Here is a 21,026-nt window from a genome sequence, read left to right as displayed (position 1 = left end):
AGAAGGATGCTACAGGGTCTCAGCAAAAATGAGCACCCATCCTTACAGGATTGTTCACCCTTCAGTTTCCTGAGATATGGGGCCAGCTAGTTCTGCATGTGGCTGTCTGTCCAGGGCACTGTGGGATGCTTAGGTGCATCCCTGGCCTCTATCTATTATTAAATGCTAACAATCTCCCCTGTAAGTGACAACCAAAAATGTCTATAGATATTGCCAAGTGTTTCCAGATAGGGGAAAAAATTGCTATTAGTTGAGAACTATAGTTTTAATATACCAAGCACCCTGGAATTAAGAAAATGTCATAAGAATATCTTGCAAACCTGGCTATCAAGATCATCTGAAGGGTTTGGGAAAATGCAGATTCCCAGGCCTCGGCCCACCTCACTGAGTCAGAATCTCTGAAGGAGAACCCTGGGACTCTACATTTCTAATAAACTTCCAGGGTGAGTCTGTTTCAGCCAGCCCAGCCTCAGACCATAGACCATTGTTCAGAAGTCATGGTTATGTCATTTTGAGCATGGTCCCTGTTGCCAGGTTGACCTCGGATGAGATGCCAGCTCCAGAAAGCTGTCATGCTTTCTAGCTGCATGGTACTTCTTGACAATCGCTTTTCTATGCCTCCCCAAGGGACAAGCCAGAAAACATGCGTGTCCAGTTCTCTGGCAATCATGTGTAGTCAAAAAACAGCAGCAAGAAGCATGCATCACGCAGAATCTATGCTTCTGGCCATGGAGGCAGGTGGCACTTGGGGACATTAGAACAGTGGGTGAACTTGGTGACCACACCCAAGGACAGTGAGAACATGGTCTTCAAAGGCCAGCTCTGTAGTGGAGTCCTTGGCATGCCTAGTCTCCAGCCTTTGAGAGTCTGTGTGCTCCCCAAGCATTCAACAAATCCCTTTCTGTTTAAACCAACTTGCGGGGGTTCTGCTGTAGGCAGATGCCATATAGGCATCATTACCCTGAGCCTTTGTCCTGTTCTGGAAAAGTGAAGACAAATTATTGATGGTAGGATATAACATAGGTGTCCAGAGCTTGGAGGCTGAGGCTGGATTTCCTGGGTTCAAATCCCACCTGTGTTGTTATACTGTTGCTTGGGTCAGTGATGTGAGCATTCTGAGCCCCGATTTCTACAAAGCACAATGAAGAGAGTGCAAACTTTACAGTGGGTTTTGAGAATCCAAATGGAAAGGTGTTTTGGACATATCAAGCACTTCAACACTAGCCGTTGTTATTGGTGGAGTGGCGTTGAAGGCTTGTCACCATCCATATGTCCCAGAGGCTCTGTGTCTTCCGTGTTCTTAGAGGTTAGGCTATCCCAATGACCATGTCACTCCCCTTGCTGGGCTTCTGCCTGGAATGACCTTTCTTTTTTACCTCCACCTATCCAAGTCTTTCAAAGCCCTAGCTCATCTCTTTCCTTCAAGAAATTCATGCTGTGAATAGAGCTCAACAATATCATAAAAATAACATCTGTGAAGGCAGAGGATACGAGGATGTGTACTGAAAGCTGTCCTAAAAGAAAAAGAAATCCATGTTCCATTTCCCTCCTCTGTGTATCATTGGCCATCCAGCTGCGTAATTGAGCACTTAATTACACCTTGCTGAATACCTCAGTATTTCATCTTAGGCATGTCTTGTCTTGACAGCTAGACAGTAGCCTCTGCAGAGGCAGTCCCGTGCCTTTCATCCTTAGCTACTCACACTGTGTTGGGCACTTGGGAGATAAAAAGAAAGAAAAATGTGTCACATTGAACTGAGTGATTTAATAGGTGCCAAATCACTGTCTCATGAGGGTCACAGGGCCAGGGGGCAATCAGCAACGAAGCCCAGAGTGGGTAACAACAACGTGATTCTTTGGTGATTTGCACACAGATGGTACTCCAGAAAATGCAGGTGGCTGCCTTCGCACCAGCGAGGCCAATTAAGACTTCTACATTTTAACAGCAGACTGCTTAAGAAATGCCTGGGAGAACAATTAAGAGCACAAAACATAGTAAAGGAAACTGCAAGTTATCAAAGCTATTGAAAGAAGTTGAGGAAAATGGCGAGTGGCCACACGGCAACAGAAGCCCAGGGAACCAGATTACAGAGATGGAAGGCAAAGCCATGGCCCCGTCCAGCAGAGCCTCTTATAGCCACGAGGCCTCAGGCACATGTGTGGCAAACTTTTCTCAACAAAAGCGTCTTCAGTTGTAAAATTGCAATAATAATCATGCTTGCCTCATAGGGTAGTTGTTAAGATTGAATATATTAATATATGTAAAGTAATTAAAACAGTGCCTAGCACTTTAGCTCTCAATGACTGTTGGCTGCTATGATTATAGCAATTATTAATATAGTCTTTATAGTCTTATGCACACTCCAAAATAACAGGACCTTTTCTGCCTCTTTTTTCCAGCACCCCAGCAATCCTGGCACCTCTAAGGAACTCCATAATGTTTGTTGAGTGATCAAATGAAGTGGCAAGCCTAGTTGGTTACAAATTGTGGCCTGGGTCAGCCTGCAGACACACTGCTTGCATGCCCTACTCTGTTCCCTTGCTCCCACAGGCAACATCTCAAGAGTCCCTTATAAATTTCCACCCTGACTGGATAGGCTCGGGGCTCCTCCCGGCTCCTCCACTCAGCCTGTCCTGGCCAACAGTCCATTCCCCATAGGTCTGATCCAGTCATCCTGCCCAGCCCCCTTGAAGGGGCTGCTATGCTCCATTCCTGGAGTTCCTTCTCCTGCCTTCCAGCACTGTATATGGCTGGTGGTCAGTCCAGCTCCTGACTTACCCTGTGTTTAATTCCAGCTCCACTTCAGTCTCCCCCCAGCCCAGGACCTAAATGCATCCACACTCCAAGCTGGACCCTGCACTCTTCCAGAACTGACTTGAAACCCTGCCATCTGGCATCTTACTAAGTGCCCCGACCCTTTCCTAATCTCTCTGACCTCAGTTTCCTCATCTGAAAAGTGGGATGACACCACCCATTCATTGGTGCAAACTGCAAACACCTGAACCATGCTTGACAGGTAAAAGGGCCAGTCCAGTGCTGACCCCTGCTTGGCCCACTGCTTCCACAGCATGGGAGCTTTGCCAGGGCTCCAAAACAATACTGCATGAGCCATCCGCTCAGCCAAGGGCCTGGGATTGAAATCACGAGCTTCAAGTCTGTTCCTCCCAAAGAGATCAGGACACTGTAATAAAACTGAGTTGTGGTGGGATGCTGGGGAAAGCTGCTGGCTGCAGCCTTAGCAGGCAAGATAAAGAGTGCATCCTCAGAGGCCAGAGGACAGGTTTATTGATAGGATTAAAGCCAGGGTTGGCTGCCGGAGAGTCAGGTTGGCTTATCAGCATGAAATAGTGTGTGCTTGCAGATCAGATCGCTCACCGAGCAGCCACCGGGTGCTTCAGGGATGAAAATGTGTAATGGGATACTGGGACAGGATAGGAAAGCCAGTGCTCCTGAAGCTCAGATGGATACTGAAATCAGAGTCACAGAGTCAAGAGACGGGATCAGAAGCCATCCCTAGCATTTCTGGTCCTAGTGGGGCTCAGGTGGTACCTGCAGATCCATTGGTAAGCAATTTCTGAAGGAATCTCAGATCACCATGCTGAAGAGGCAGCCACGTTTGGACGGTCTGGGTTACAATCTAGTTTGTAACAAGTTTAGTAGCAATCCAGATATGGTCATGTATTGTATGATGTCTCAGTGATGGACCACACATATGACAGTTGTCCCATCAGACTACACTGGAGCTGAAAGAGTCCACATGGTAGCCCCCATAATGTCAGCAAGCAATACATTGCTCACATGCGTGTGACGGTGCTGGTATAAACAACTCCTGTGCTGCCAGTCATGTAAGAGTGCAGCACACAGAGTTACGTGTGTGCGTGACACTTGATAATGACAATTAAGAGACCAAAGTACGGTGTATGGATTTATTATACTCCTATTATTACTGTGGAGTGTGTTCTTTCTACCTCTTAAAAAACATTTACTGTAAAACAGTGTCATGTTACACTGGCAGCAACACAACTTACCACATCTCTTGTGCTTGGTTTAATCTTATTTTTTTTTTATCCATGTGAGCCTAGGATCAGCAGATCAGATCACACAGCCTAAGGTACAGTGTGCTCTACCATTGAGGTTTTGCCTTTTCTTTTTTTAGTTTTCGGCAGTACTAGAGATGGAACTCAGGGCCTTTCACTTGCAAGGCAAGCTCTCTACCACTTGAGCCACATCTCCAGCCCTTTTCTTTTTTATTTGTTCTTCAGATAAGGTCTCACACCAACTTTTTCCAGTCTGGCCTCAGACCCCCATCCTCCTATCTCCGCCTCCTGAGTAGCTAGTATTACAGGCCTGCACCACCAGGCTCGGTCCCCACAAGGCTTTTATAAGCTCACTCTTTAATGTTCACATGGTGACAAAATCACCTAAGGGCACATTTCTCAGAACTCAGCTCATCGTTAAGTGACACACAATGGTACTGGGTTTGTGCCAAGTATCCATCACATGCCTACTACGATTTTAGTGAGAGAAAATAGGAAGAAAAGATAGTCACAGCCTCTGTTAAGCTTACATTTGACTCCCTGAGACATTTGTTAGGGAGCCCAATGACCAATCATTGACTCGTTGACTGATCCATCCATTCAAAAATGAAGTGCCTACCATGTGCTGGGCTTTGTGCCAAGGAAGTGAAACTCTGATCAGGCCTTAAAAATGGAAAGCAACAAGAAACTTGGGGAAAACCACGTCTTAGATCCCAGCCTCTTCCAAGGAGGCATCACTATTTCCCTTTCCTCTCTGCTTTTCAGAATTATAGCCTACATTATTCCCTGAGGGGGGAAGAATGTTTCTGAAAGTCCAGAACAAAGGTGATGTTCCCAAGATCCCAGTCCCCAGGCATGAGAGAGGGGTTTGCACAAATGAAATACACCATGCTCTCAAATAACACTAATGAGGCAAAACAGAGGGGGCAGAGGAAAAGGGAAAATCGTAAGAACAATGCCGGTCATACTATCTCACCTATGAAGCATTTGCGGTGTGCCAGGTATGGATCTCAGGGCTGGACATGTGTGAACAAACAGAGCCCTTTAATTTGTTCCTGGCAGGAGTAGAAAATGCAGCCATCCGTTGGAAAGATAATTTCCAATGACACCAATGGCCTTAAAAGGCCATTTCCCTATGTTCTGTCTTTTCAGAGTCCATTCTATGGAACTGTTGCAAAGGTTTCTTGCACAGTGTCATGCAGTACCAGTTGTAATGGCACAAACCCTGGAAACAAACCAGGCATCCGACAGTAGGGGTCGGCTTAAATTATCCCTGGCACATCTAAGGAAAGGAAGAATGTGATGACCCTCTTTCTACTGACAGAGAACCATTTCCTAAATTAGGCACTCAGTGAAAAATGCCAGGTGCAGAAGAGTGTATGCTGTCTTTTAAATTTTATGTCAGATACATGTTCTAAATTTCAAAAATGATTTAACTTAATCCTATGATCTATGTAGGGATGGGAGAGTTGGGAAAGAATCCGGAGAAAATATTAACTAGTTTTCTTTAGAACACTGGGTGATTTTTTTTTTCTCCCATTTTTCTACATTTCTACATTTAGGTGAATGGTAAAACCAAATACTTTAATCATGAAAAAGGACAATTGTTTTCAGGGCATGGTAGCACACACCTACAATGCCAGCACCAGGAGGCTGAGAGCAGAAGGATGGTGAGCGCAAGACCAGCCCAGACTACGTAACGAGTTCAAGGCCAACCTGGGCTACAAAGTGAGATCCTGTCTCACAACAAACAAACAAAAATATATTTTTAAATAAAAGAAATCAAGGATCAAGGCTAAGGACTTGCTTAGAAGCTTATAAAAAGGGACTCATGGTCAAGAAACACCAAACAATGGTAGAAAATGTCAAGGTTATGGCCAGGCATTCAGAAATACAGAAAAACAGGAGAAGAATTACATCCTAGAGTAACTTACCAAAAGCAGAAGGGCCTCCCAAAATTAAATCTGAAAGAGCTTTCATAGGTTGTTATTGTGTCGAGTGCATTGCTTAGGACTCTGCTGCAGTGAAGAACCTCAGATCAAACTGGACAACAACTGGCTTAAGCCATTGGAATTCCAAGGGAAAGGCTGACCTGGGGAGTGGCTTGGTCAGGTGGCTTGCTCACATCTTGACTTACTTTCTCTCTCTTGGTAACACCTTCCACTATAAATTAAGATTAGAGCCATCTTGTATCAGGTCCCAAGTAGTAGCTCCTAGAAACCCATGTTCACCTTTTTTGAGGGGTTTGGGGGAAAATACTGAAGATTGAACTCGGGGCCTCATGCTTCCTAGACAAGAGCTCTATCACTTGAGCCGCACACTGGTCCCTTTGCTTTTAGCTTGGTTTTCAGACGAAGTCTCACACTAACTTTGCCTGACATGCCTTGGACCATGATCCTCCTAACCTCTACCTCCTGAGTAGCAGGAATTACAGGCATTCACACCACACTTGGCTCACTTTTTTTTCATAAGCAGTTCTAGGAAAGAGGAACCTCTCCCTCTTCCCCCAACAGATGCCAGAGCATCTGAGGCACACCAGTTGGGCTGATGGCCATCTCTGAACAACAGCTGGAGATGTGAGAATGCAGTGCTCTGATTGGTCAGGCTTGGCACACAGCAGCCCTCAAGTCCACAGTGGAAGCAACACCAGTACAGCACAGTGCTCCAGAGCCAAAGCAGGTGCCTGGAGAACAGGAGGCCAGGCACTGGACAGCAAAACAACAGCTGTCCCTTCAGGGAACGGAGAAAAGAGCAAATGTGTGCTTATCAACTCAAGTAAAAAATAAGTCAAAAGGGCAAAATGACAAAGAATGCACCATTTAGAGGAATTAAGCAGCTAGTAGGAGAACCCTGTGAAACAAGTTCAAATTTCCAGGCCGGATGAACAAAGTGTCAGAATCCATGTTCATATCAACAAAGGTGACATCAAAGGCTGCACTGTGATGCCTTTGAGGGAAGCAGAACACTGAAGAGAGGTCTCTGGTCTATTTCACAAAAAGGAGGAACAGAGGAAGAGCTGGAAGATAAGATCCAAGAATCAGAGATGGGAGTTGATTTCTGGGGAAGGCTTTTGTTAATTTTTAAATTGTCAAACAAAAGTGGCATACATTTGTCACTTACAACATGTTTTCAAATACATACACATTGCGCAATGACTAAACTGAGCTAACTACCATGCTTTATTTCATGGTTTTATCATATTCTGTGGTGAGAATACTTAACATCTACCCTTCTAGAAATTCTCAAAAATACTTTTCTGATGCAGTGGTTCATGCCTGTAATCCCAGCACTTGGGAGGATGAGGCAGGAGGATCACAAGTTCAAGGTCAACCTGGGCTACCTCGTGAGACCCTGTCTCAAAAGTTTGAAAAACAATACATTATTTTTAACCATAGTCACCACATTACCCAAAAGGTCTCATTGACTTGTTCTCTGAGGAAAAAATGGAACAAATTATAAGGCAGAAGATTTACAAAGACTTAAGGAAGATTGATCAATAGAACCTGTCATAAACACGCCAAGCGTATGTTGTGTCAAAAAGCACTGCAGGGTTATCAGATCGTGACCTCAAGAAGAAGCCCATTGTAAAACAGCACTGTCATTTGCAGAAGAGCATTCAGAAATTAGGAAACATGTTCTCAGGATAAATCTCTGGACAGGTAGGAGAAATGTGGGTGTGAACTAGCAGCTGAGTGGCTACCATGGTCATCACGGTGACAAGTAGTCCAGGTTTTACTTGGCGCCGGGAACCAGGCTGCGTGGTGATGCTGCCTTGCTCAATCCTCCACGCAAAGCTGGGAGGTGGGTATTTATTATTCCCTCTGCCGAGCTGGGAATACTGAGGCTTAAGAGGCAAAATAACTTGTCCAACTACTAAGCCATGGAGCTGGTTATTTCCACCCCGATCTACCTGTAGAATCTTTCCTCTCCTGAGCATTATTCCAAACAAAACACGGCCCTAAAAGTGTAAAAATGTGCCCAGGTCCATGAAAAGTGGTGAAACCATTTTAAGGTGTATCAAGAAAAAACAGTGCCCTCTCCAGGACAGGAAGTTAATACCAGAGGGCAGGGAGGAGCAAAATGCATGCCTAAGTATTGCTTTCTCCCCTGACATTTTTCTTTCTAGAAAATCCCCTAATTTCTGATCCTATTTCTTCTTTCTGTTCCTATTTCTTCTTTCTCATCTTCCCTATCCCCTTTTACAATATTTTCGTTCTCTATCTTATTTGGCATTTTAATTACCAAAGTGATATATGCTTATAACAATGAAAAGCAAGGGCCCCGGCCCCCAGGAAACTGCTGGGGTGGCCATGTGGTACATATATGTTTATTGTGCATGTATAACTAAATCATATTTAACATAATGTCATATATTCATATAGAACACTGGAATGCACACCTGTGTCCCCAGCAGCCTTGCCTAGTTTCTGGAGCACCCATGTAGCCTGACTGTAGACACCTTCCAGAAACCTTGTCATTCATTCCTGTCTTCATCTGTTTCATGTTGCTATAACAGAATACCAGAGACTTGATAATTTATAAAATCAGAGATGTATTTCTTACCATTATGGAGCCTGGGGGACTACATCTGTGAGAGCCTTCTTACTGCATCTTCATCCCATGGGGAGAGGCAGAAGGGCAGAGAGCACTGAAAAGAACCAGAGAGGGACAAACTTACCTTTATAGCAATCACTCTTGCAATAACAAGCCCAGTCCCATGATGGCAACATTAATCCATTTCACCTCTCAACACTCTTGAACTAGGGATTAAATTTCCAACACATGAACTTTGGGGACACATTCAAACCATAGCATTCCTCTACCAGTCACCCAGTGCTCACAAACACCTGTGAACCATGGGGCATGGGGCTCTTCCTAAAGACAAAACCTGGTCTACAAAAATGGCAGCTCCACCTCAGGTTGAGAAATGCATCCACAAGTGCCTCCCCTGTGCCAGGCCACAGAGGGCACAGAAGACAGCACAGATAAATCAGACAGCCCTGCTCTGACACACTCACAGAATGTGAGAGCCCAAACCAAAAAGTAAAAGCTGTTATTTATATTTTCAAATTATTTTATTATATTATTATTAACTATATTTATTGAGCACTCACTATGTGCCAGACACACTTAGCATCATATGCACAAAGACCCACTGGGGTAAGTACAATGACTTACCCATTTCACAGATGAGGACACTGAGGCTTAGAGAGGGCAAGTGACTTGCTTGAGGCCTCAAGCTGGCGTGTGACTGGGCTGTGCCTCATGGCCAGGGCCGTCTGCCTTTGAGAAACTTTCTCTTCATTTAATCATGGAGCTATTCCATTCCTTGCATTTTCTTTAGCTTCCTCAACTGCAATTCCTACAGAGCCTACACAACTCAACCCTGCCCCAATCTATCTGTGCCCGAGTCTCCAAACATTAGGGAAAAGCCTCATTTGAACTGTACCGATGGCCATGATGACGGGAGACAGTTATGTGTAACAAAGAATCTCTGGTCCCAGGGCATCCAGAGCAATAAAACAGATCCGCTAACAGCCCTGAGCACTGCACTCACTCGGAAAGTTAACATTCAAGGTCACATTCCTCCTAAGTCTTGGACCCAGGCACATCAAAGTAATGAGGGAGCAGGAGTGTCCCACGGGCTTTGAACTAATCATCTCTGTGCGTCTGCCCCACTCTGAATTAGTGGGATCTGTAAAGTTCAACATGGCAGGAAAATGTGACAAGGATCCTGCTCAAAAAAGTCTCGGTCATTTAAGGGTCACTGGTCAGCATTCCACTATCAACTTAATTTTAGGCCAACCTGAGTCATGATTTTACTTGTGATCTTACCCTGCACTTAGCCAGCACTGCCAACTCCAGATGCACAAGCTCTGCAGACGCCTCCCTGCCCTGCGGAGGACAGCAGGGCCTCTGGGCAGACGTGGCCTTGTCCACCATGCATCTTCCTGCTGGCCGTGCTATGCCAGCTTGGTTCATCCCAGTCCATTCGCTCACTGAGCCATGCCTCCCCAGACCCCTGGGCTCCATCAGACCCTTCAACTCATGTCAGCAGTGTTTGCTGCACTTCAGCTCTGGACTAGGCACAAAACCAGCTGGGGCCAGGAAGATGAATGAGACGGAGGGGCCTTATGAGACCCACGACACTCAGTAAGGACAGAGGGTAGATGACTCACACCACAGTAAAAATCATAGCGTGCTTTCCATGCAAGATAAAGAAAGGGGAAGGGTCAGTTCCTTCTCTTTGGAGAAAGTAGGAAACAACAAAGAGAGACATTTCCACACGTTTTTAGGCAATATAGGTATTCCAAACAGAAACGAAGCAAAGATCATTTCTGGCAAAGGCAAACACAAACAACGGCAGAATATCTTAAAGGAACATATTTGGTGGGAGGTGGGAGTGGGAAGAAGAGAAGGATATTGAACATAGTGGGGGCAGAGCGGAGGAAGAGAAGCATGCGAGCATGAGAAATTGTGACAGTCCCCAGCCAGCCACTTACTTTGCTTATTTTGTATTTATTGGAGGGGGGTTGAAATAATTCCATACTAGAAATGAAGTTGCAAGATTGGTATTTTAAAAACTCTCATACACTCTTTTCATTCAGTTTTCCCAAAATAGTCAATTATCTCACCATCTTTGCTTTATTGTGTTGTTTTTGGTTTCTGAATCATTCAGGAGTGAGTTGGGGCCATGAAATTCCTTTACCCCTAAACACTTTGTACACATTTCCTGAGACAAAGGTTATTTTCTTTTGTACCTACTGTGTCATGTCAGAAAATTTACACGAACTTCATACTATTGCCTAATCCAAAACCTCATTCATGTTCTTCACTTTTTCCAGTAATTTCCTTAACTGTCAAAAACAATGTTGACCAAACTGTTCAAAATTGGAACCCCACCACTGACCCTGACCATTTAGTTTTCCTTCATGGTGTTTTCTACCCTCTGCTATACAGCATTTTTCTTATTTTTCAATTGTCTCTCCCTTCCAACCATCCCAATAGAATGCAAGTCTTTGAGGTCTTCTGTCTACTTTGTTCACCGTTGTATCCCCAACACCCTCACCCAGAGCTGATTCAAGTACACGACAGTTGTTCTATGAATATTCTCTGAATGACTGAAGGGCCAAGCCTGGAGGTATCTCTTCCCAGTATACTCTTCCTTTCATTTTTTATGCAAAAAATAATACAATGATCAGGTCAAGAACTCTGAGGCCTGATCTTACTGCTTCATTCTTTAAAGGTCTTGCTTAGGTTGTCTTTTTGCCTCCCTCTAGGTAGCTCTACAGTGTAGCGTGTGTATTCCAAGGGAGAAACCCAGTTACGGCTTCTCCTAAAGCTGGTCCTAGTGACTAAATCCCTTTGGGCCTCCACAAACCCTTCAAATGCATTGGTATCTCTCCTTTCAGAGTTAGCATCTTTAGATCTAATTGAAAGGTTAAAAGAAAGCCCCCAACTGCAAGGTCAATTTATAGATTCAGCAGTTAAATCAAGCACATGGGACATGAATCTTGTATTAAATCAAAGACTTAATCTAAGTTAAGCCACCTTGGCTGAGAAACTAGAGGTGTAATGTGTAATTAACACCAACTGGTCAGCACCAGCTATGCCCGCGAACAGATGCATGGCCTGGACAACCTCGTTACAACCCCAGGGGCTTTGGGCTGCTCACCTTCCAGGTGTAGTGATGATGGGTGGCTTCTTCCCCTCTGACCTCATCTCCTGTGACTAACCCCGGGACTCCCCACACAACAGCCCACTGGGCCTCTCAAATAAGTCAAGGGCACTTCCACTTCAAGGTCATCTGAAGCAGTTACTCATCCCCCAACCTCCCTTTCGGATGTGGCTGAAATGTTACCTCTCTGTCACCCTATTTAACTCTGTAAGTCACTCAATGGTTTGAATGTGTCCCCCAAATTTCTCACATTGGAAACTTGGTCCTCAATGCAGTCGTGCTCCCAACACAGGGCAGCCCTCATGAATGGATTAACCCACTTGTGGATTAATAGATCAATGGATTACCATTGGTCCCCTAGAATGCTTGTTTTCTGTTGCCTGTGATTCCCTCTACCATGGTAGGATGCAGCAAGAAGTCCCACACCAGAAGCAGCTTCTGTGCTGGACTTCCCAGCCTCCAGAACCACAAGCTAAACAAACCTCTGTCCTTTATAAAGTACCCAGCTGCAGTATTCAGTTACAGTAAGCGAAAACTGACCAAGACAGCCTCTCTCCTCTCCTCCCTGCTGCATGCTACGCTCTTCTGGTTCATGCCACCTAACACCCTATGGTACATTTTATTTACCCCAGTCTTCCTCTTCCCCTCCTGCCACGTGTGCCCAGTGAAGAAAGGAATTTTGCTTCTTCATTCAATATGCCCTCCCCAGTCACCTGGACAGTGTCCAGCATAAATATTAGGCACTCAGTGCCTAACTGTTTAACTACTTGGTTAGTTACTTGATTCACTGAGTCAGTGGTTAAATGGTGAGTTAATTAATTTAGAACCTGTGACTGGGCCTGAGTAGCCACCTGGCTAATAAACCCCATTAAAGCCTAGGTTGAGAGCTGGGTGCTGTGGCACATGCCTGTGATCCTAGCTCTCAGGAGGCAGAGATAGGAGGATCATGGCCTGAGGCCAGTGCAGGCCAAGCTTGAGACTGACTCAACTTACAAAAAAAAAAAAAAAAACTAAGCAAAATGGAAAATGGTTCAAGTAGTAGAGCACTTGCCTAGCAAGTTCAAGTCCCTGAGTTCAAACCCCGGTACCATAAATAAATAAATTAATGCCTAGGCTAGGTACTTGTTACAAAGCAAATAACATCATATTCTAGGTGACCTAAATCCTAACTCCAGGTGTCTTCAAAATACCACCTGAGTCCTGGGTGCAGGTTGGTGCCCTTGGGATAAAGTTTGAATTTCCTATCCCTCCAACTCTTACCTCTGGGACCCCTACACCTCCACCAGTTGCTCCTCTACCCTCCAGTGAACTAAATCTGCTGTCAGTTCTTCAAGGTCACCAAGTTCTTGTCATGTGCATTGTCTCTTCCTAGTACAATCCTCTCCATCACCCCCTTCCCCTCCACGGTCATGCCCTCCTCCCCAGGCATCACCCACAACTGTCTCCTTGCAGTCCCGGCAGTCCTGTAGAGCCAAGGCTCCGTGAAGCCCAGTCCTGGCCTTCTTGCCCCTGATATCCCAGTGTGTGGGGCGCTGCCTGGATCACGGCTGAATACTTGTTCACTTGGACAGGAGTTAGCATCTCATTCCACAGCTGGAAGTTATGAAGTGTGTAATCAAATGTGTGAGATTTTTCACACCAAGCAATGCTTCCATTCTCTGTGGACACCACCTGGGTGTCCCATGATTCTACTCAATTCTGTCGCTGTCCACCTGTAGTTAGTCATGGGTGAGGGGCTTCATTCACATTTCAGACACCAAATAGCATCCTCAGGTTGTCACCTGCATTTCTGGCCAACCTCTGTAAATCAGAAGTTCCCACAACCTCAGGTTCAAAAATTTGTAGAATGATTCACAGAACTGGACTTACTATTGACGGTTTACAATAAAGGATACAGCTCAAAAACAGCACCTAGAAGAGAGGCAGAAGGCAAGGTATAAGGGAAGGAGGAAGCAACTTCTATGCCCTCTGCAGGCATACCACCCTCCCAGCACCATGTCTGTCTCCTTGGAAACTCTCCCAAACCATCTCTGGGGGCTTACGAAGGTTCCATCACCTAGGTGGTTGGTTAAATCATTAACCATTGGTGCTCTACCAATCACAATTAGCTCCAGCTCCTTTCTCCTCTTCAAAGTGTGCAGTAAGGGTAAGGAGAAGTTCCGGCCTGGGGTCCTCTGCCTCTAGCCCCCCTCCTAAAGCTATCTAGGGGCCCCATTGAAAGTCACCTTATTAGCATAAATGCAGGTGTAGTTGAAAAAGACTTGCTATGAATACCAAAGCATGTTCCTTCCTCCCACCCCTGTCACTCAGGCAATTCTAAGAGCTTTACAAGCTCTTACTGCTCCCCAGAGGTTAAGGATAAGATAATGATAAGACCATGGCCTTGAAGTTTGAATTCCAACTCTTCTACTTACTGGCTGTGTGACCTTAAACAAGATACTTAAGCTCTCTGAATTTTTTTTTCTCACCTACAAAATTCATAACACATTCAACACTGTTCTCAGAGCTTGGATTGTGACGGTGAATAATAGGGTGGCCCGAAGTGATACTCAAGCCAATTCCTGAATAATGAAAAGAAAGCGCACAAAAAGAAGATCATTTGAGACAGGAGAAGTGGAGAGGCAGTTCAACCTGGGAGCACTTCGGGAAGGGGGAAAATGACCAAGGATGCATCTGAACTTCTCAAAACACGCTTCTGATACTGGAAAATGCACAGAGGCACCCTGGTTCAGGCTTCTCACCCAGCCTTCTCCTGGTCCACCAGCTCTTCACCCCAACACCTGTCTCCAGCTCAGACGAGGGGTCCTGCTCCGCAGAGTGACTTGCTCAGTTAGAATCTTCCTCTGCTTGTCCCCCAAAGTGAGTCCCATCAGCACCCCCTTCCAACTCCCTCATTCAGTGCCCTACCAGCCCCGTGGGTGGCACTATTAACTTATTAACTGGGTTTCCTGAGCTCTCAAGGTGAAACTCTCTAAAGACAGGCATCAGTGGTAACAGTGGTAACAGGGAGATAAGTAAAATGTAGAGGGCTGACACCATGGGAACTAGTGAGGTCAGGGCAGACAGCAAGTCCACATCAGCAAACCCCTCTAACTCCTCTCCCTAACCTCTGTACCTCATGGCCTCCATCAACAGAGATTTTACTCCGAATTCTCAGCACTGGTTCTCAACCAGGGGAACTTTTCCCCCTAAGGGACATTTGACAATATTTAAAGATATTTTTGATTGTCCCAATTAGGAGCGGAGGCTCTACTGGTAACTAGTAGATAGAGGCCAGGGAGTTGGTTAACCTTCTGCCATACACAGGACAAATCACCATACCAAAACACGAGCAGTGCTACAGCTGAGCCTGCTGTTACGAAGCACTGCTCACCCGCACGAACACTGATCATGTGTAAAGAGATGCTACGATGTATGTGTGTGCACATTTAGGGAACGTAGATGCACATAGACATGTATGCACACACATGCATGTGTATGCCTGCATGCGTATGTGTGTAAGTCTGCATGTGTTCATGCACATGCATGTGTATATGTGTGCCTGTGTGTGCATATGTTGTGCACACAGGTGTGTATTTGTGTGCATGTGTACATCCATATTGCTGAGCTATTTCATACTTACTATGTATGTACAAATGCTGGCAGGAACATGGGGGTGCAGGTGGCCCTGTGCACAGCTGGTGGGAAGGCACACTGATGTGTTCAGATCAAACTGCTGCTATTTTAGTCTAAGAACCACAGACCCGATGACTCACAGTTCTAGAAGAAATTCTTACAAAGCTTCTTAGAGGACACGGGCAGCTAACCACTGAAAGGTTACTTGGGGTGTCAGGAAGTTGGGGGCAACAAGGTATCCATGCAGGGGAAGCGGTTGACAGGACACCAGGGAGTATTAGAAGTGACATTTAGCTGTACCAGCAGCAAGAGAGATGGACCTTACAGCTATAATGACAGGAAAGAGGGAGAAAAGGCGGCATGGCATCATTAGTAAAATGGTAATGCATCAGTAAAATGGTATATGTACTCTGGAAAATTATTTTGCAGTATTTAGTAAAGATAAACACAAATAATACAACCAAGCAATTCTATTCCTGGGACTATACTCAAAAGAAATGACTGTTCGGCCTACCAAAAAGACATGTACAAGTTTAATTCAAACTGGTAACACCCAATATCAGTATGTTGAGGTATAGCCATGTGATGGAATAGTATGCAGCAATAAAAATGGATACGCTGACATAATGTTGGGCAAAAGATACCAAATTCAAAAGATAACATACAGTACAATTATTCTAATGGAGTTCAAAATCAGACAAAACTAATCAATAGCTCATTACACACAGACCTTCAGAGCTCACAGGGGAAATCCCTGCAGTGCTAAGAATGTTCTATGGTTAATCTAGGGTCTAACCATGCAGAAAAACATTCAGCTATACAGTTAAGATTTGTGCTCTTTTTTCTTTTCTCCTTTTTTAAATTGACACATAGAAATCCTTCCTATTTATAGGTACTGTGTGATATTTTGATACAATGTATAATGTTCAAATCAGGGTGAGCATAGCTATCCCCTCAAACATCCATCATTTCTTTGTGAAAACATTCAAAACCCTTTCTCCTAGGTTTTCTGAGCTGTACAACACATCATTAAAAAAAAAAAGGTTGGTGGAGTGGCTCAAGTGGTAGAGCACCTGCCTAGCAAGCATGGGGCCCTGAGTTCAGACTCTAGTATCACCAGAAAAACAAAAACAAAAAAACAAAACAAACAACACATCATCATTACCTATAGTAACCCTATTGCGCACAGAACTTATTCCCCCTACCTAACAGTAACTTAGTAACCACTAACCAAACTCTCCCACCCTCCCTCCCCTACTTTCCCAGGTTCTGGTAGCCCTCATTCTGCTCAACTTCTGTGAGACCAGCTTATTTAGATTCCACATGAGTGAGAGCATGAGGTATCTATCTTTGTATTTATTTTTTAATTATACCTTAACTAAAAATAACACTTTGGAGGGGGTACTTTCAAAAGGTACAGATTCAAGTGATAACACTAAGTAGTTCTGTGCAGAGCAATTAGGAAATAAATCATAAGTTCCTAGTGGGGAATTCAAAATAGCACCACCACTGTGAAACACTTGGCAGTTTGTTACAAAGTCAAACATAGACTTACAAGGTGACCCCATAAACTCCATGCTTGGTATCCTTAAAGAAATGACAACTATGTTCACATAATAATCTATATCTAGATACGCAAGTGTTTTCAGCAGCTCTAGTCAAAATGACCAAACACTGGAGACAACCCAACGTGTCCTTCAGTGAGGGAGTGGACAGATGAACACCAGATGCTGGAATAGCACACAGCAACAAAAGGAAACAAAGTCCATATACATGGAGCACATAGATGGATGTCAGAGGCATCACCCTGAGTGGAGGAAGCTGGTCTGAAAAGGTTACTCTCTTGGTCTATTGGAGCTGCTATACCGAAGTGCCACAAGGTAGGTGGCTTCTAAATGCATTTCTCACAGTGCTGGGGCTCAGAAATTCAAGGTCAAGTGAGCAGCACAGTTGGACATCATGAATGGTGATGCCCTTCCTCCACATCACAGGGAGCTGAGACTTCTTACTTCCTCACAGGACAGAAAGAGCAGGTGAGACCTCCAAAGTCCCTTTCATAAACATGCTAACCCCATGCACTAAACCCCAGCCTAAAGATGATACACTAGAATTATATGTCAGCGTATGAAGGGGGGTGATCACGAACAGTCCATAGCATGACTTTCTGTGAAAGACAAAATCAGAGTGGTGAAGACAGATCAGTGTTTACCAGGGATTGTGGCTGGAGCAGGGTGTGACAAGAAACAACAAAAAGGACTTCGGAATGATGGCAGGGCTCATGATCCAGACTGTAGTTACATGAATCTACATGCACCTTAAAATTCCTAGAACTGTGAGTGTGATCATTTAAAATAAAAACAAACAAGGTATTCATTCAGAATCACATTCCACAACTAATAAATATCTGTATTACAAATGAACATACACTCACACAATGCACTCTGCAAGAATGTACCACAATGGAAAGATACAGAGTAAGCATAAAACACTTTCTTAAGAATAGTGAATGTGAAGAATAAGAGTGAGGTGTGGAGATAAAAGGAAATGAACCTACAGACAGATAAATAATATAAAAGACACACTCAGTGATGTGCTAGGAAGACTAAAACTGAGGCCACAGTTTATTATAGGATCAGCACGGGGAAGGAGTCTAGAGAACCAGGCACAGGCTCCCAGCATCCTCCTTACCTCTCTCCATCCCTCAGGACTACACTGAGCATGCTCCTTCATCTGGCAAATTCAGCAACACCTGCACAGTGTTCTGTTTCTTCCCAGGAAAATCCACATTTAGATTCTAAGTTCAGGGGCTTTAGGGGACCCAGTCACTTACACACAGCTAGATACAACTATCTCAACCTGGCTCAGCACCCCAGGTGGACTAGACAGGCTTATCCGTGAAGAGAACAACACAGAGCCAAGTTCCCAGACACCAGTCCAGGTTAAGTTCAAAAGCAGGCCTTTCTGAAGATGGCAAGTTTATACCTGCTATGGTCATTTTTCTTTACACTGGGGCCTTCTACAGACCAATATTGATGTGCCATGAGTCTGCAGTCCAAAGGAAATGTAAAATAAAGTCAATACCGAGTGATTAAAATAAGACAATGGTTTGAGCAGATGGCACCACAGGCATTCTGCTTGGGACTCTGCTTTTGGGAATGCAGCCACAGGGAAAATCTGCCTCCTCCTCTTCACAGGCAGATTCTGGCCACTGGTGACTGGAAGGTAGAAGAGATGCCCCCCTTTCCTTCCTTACAAGATGACCTGACTATATATTTCCCTCATTTTTCACCTGAATGTGTGAAAACCAAAAGTCATCAAAAATTCCTCAGTGGATGTTTAAGAATAGAGAAGACCCCAAAGTACAGAGGGGCAGAGAACAACTCACAAATCTCCTCCAGGATAAAAAAAAGATTGAATGAGTCTCACCCCACTGCAATGACCCTCCCAGCCCCAGGCGTCAGAGCTTCTCAGGCTAAAAGAAGAAATCCTCTAATGTGTACACTTTCTGTTTTTTAAAGTTTCAGGCATGAAAGAGTTTTTGCTCCCTAGTGATGGCTCTCAGATGTAGCAGGACCTGGACTCTGTTTAGCTGAAGAATTGCCTTTGTGCTCATCACAGACTTCCTTCACCTCAAAGGCAGATGCTCAGCAAGAACAAGGAGCCTGTGGATCCATAGAAACTCTCTGATATTAATTGATCAGATCCTAGTTGTCAGTTTTCTAAAATCTAAGCCATGCTGCAGTGTAACCAGACAGGCTCCTTACAAGAATGGATGGATGGATGAGTGGATGGATGGATGGATGGATGAGTGGATGGATGGGTGGATGGATGGGTGAATGGGTGAATAGGTGGGTGGATAAATGTCTGGATGGGTAGGTAGATGGGTGGGTGATTGGATGGGTAGGTGAATGAATGGGTGGATGGGTGATGGATAAATGGGTAAATAGGTGGACAGAGACAGATATAGACAGAATGAGATATAGACAACTAGAGATAGTTAAAAGAAAGGTGACTTAGCCATTTTTTCAACAAGTATTTACTATCTACTATAGGCAAGGCATGGTTCTTAGTATGGAGGCTGTAGCAGTAACCAAAACTGACATTCCCCACCTGCATGGAGCTTATATTCTTGAGGAAGAGAGAGAGGCCATGAGCAAGCATTAAAAATGGTAGCTGGTGTTAGGTGCTATGTGAAGAAAAAAATCAAAGCGGGGACTTGGGATTGACTGGGAAGTTTCTGTTTGAAATAGTTGGGTTAGGGAAGTATTCATTGGACAGGGATTTTTGTATAAAGACTTAAAGGAAATGAAGGTGTTAGGGTTCAATATTACTTTTATTACATAGACTTAACCTGAAGGAAAACAGGCTTATATGAAAAATCCTAAGACAATGGACAGTCATAGAAGTTGACTTAACACCAACAGGTGTCTAAAGGAGATCTCGGGATATAAATATTTATATTTTGCAAGATTTGGATCAAAGAAGTATAATATGGCCTGGACATATCTGGGAGAAACCAATAGGCTGTTACCAAGAAGGACCTATTCAGGTCCAAGATAATCGGGAAGAGACAGAACTGCTCCTTCTGTTATAACACAGTAGTAACAAAAACAGGTTAAAGGATGAGTTTAACTTTGACCCAGAAGCAGGTAGAAATGATGCACCAACCTGAGCTCATACATATATGCCTAGAGATACACAAGGGGGAGTCAAGAGAGAACAAGGAGAGTGGGAAGGTTGAAGTTCTATTTATACAGAGAAATGCACATTATAGACCCTTGCAAATCTGTGGATTTTCAGGCCTGACCTATCACTGGTCATGTACATGGTCAATACTGTCAGAGTCTTACTCCACCTTGCTATCTGTTCAATATTACTGCAAGATCTGTTCTTTTGGACTGGGAAATATCAATGATCAGCCTTGATAGTGCTGGAAGTCAAATCAGAATTATACTGATAACTAATGTTGGCCACACATCCCTCCCATCCCTATATGCATAGCTCTTTGTAATGTGACTTTGTTGCTCTTTCTGTGAAGGGGTGGAGTCTGTTTCTCACCCTCTTGAGTCCTGAGTGTCAGTTTGATTTGCTTCGATCAAGAAGATATCAAACAATTTCGGAGCCTACATCTCCATCTGCCTAAAACTTCCCCTGCCCTTCTCAAAAGGCTCACTGCTTGGCCAGGCCTGGTAGCTCATGCCTTGTAATCTCAGCTACTCAGGAAGCAAATATTGGAAGAATCACAGTTTGAGACCAGCCCGAGGAAAAATCTCCTGAGACCCCATTTCAACAAATAAACCTGCAATTCAGGAGAGGGAGGGGGCGGAATGGGTGGTGAGGGAGGGGGTGGGGGCAGGGGGGAGAAATGAACCAAGCCTTGTATGCACATATGAATAATAAAAGAAAAAGGAAAAAAAAAAAAAAAAGAAGTTTACAGACGCAAAAACAGAAAAAAAAAAGCAAGAGGCCACTGGTAGGAGAATCAAAGTCCAAAGCTGGCTCCAGGGCAAAACTGTGATACCTTATCTGAAAAATAACTAAAGCAAAAAGGGCTGGGGTCATGGCTCACATGGCAGAACTCCTGTCTAGCAAGCGTAAGGCCCAGACACATCGCAGTACAGCATAATAAAAAAGAAGTAGTAGTAATCTTGACTCAAGAAACCCAAGACCTAGGCTCAGTCAGCCACAAATGCCA

At 44.4% G+C, this 21,026-nt stretch overlaps 1 long non-coding RNA gene across 1 annotated transcript in view; it reads right to left on the bottom strand.

Annotated features, from left to right (window-relative positions):
- LOC141418478 (uncharacterized) overlaps positions 1 to 21,026 on the bottom strand; it is a 252,157-nt gene that overhangs the window by 58,266 nt on the left and 172,865 nt on the right. The window contains exons 4-5 of the long non-coding RNA XR_012443119.1: positions 13,586 to 13,627; positions 8,602 to 8,686 (exon numbers count right to left, since the gene is read on the bottom strand). This is a non-coding gene — a long non-coding RNA (uncharacterized lncRNA). The remainder of the gene's footprint in view (positions 1 to 8,601; positions 8,687 to 13,585; positions 13,628 to 21,026) is intronic.

The sequence above is a fragment of the Castor canadensis genome, chromosome 17 (genome assembly GCF_047511655.1).
Source record: "Castor canadensis chromosome 17, mCasCan1.hap1v2, whole genome shotgun sequence".
NCBI lineage: Eukaryota > Metazoa > Chordata > Mammalia > Rodentia > Castoridae > Castor > Castor canadensis.
The sequence above is the reverse complement of the archived record's forward strand: the minus strand, read 5'-3'. Positions and strand labels throughout refer to the sequence as shown.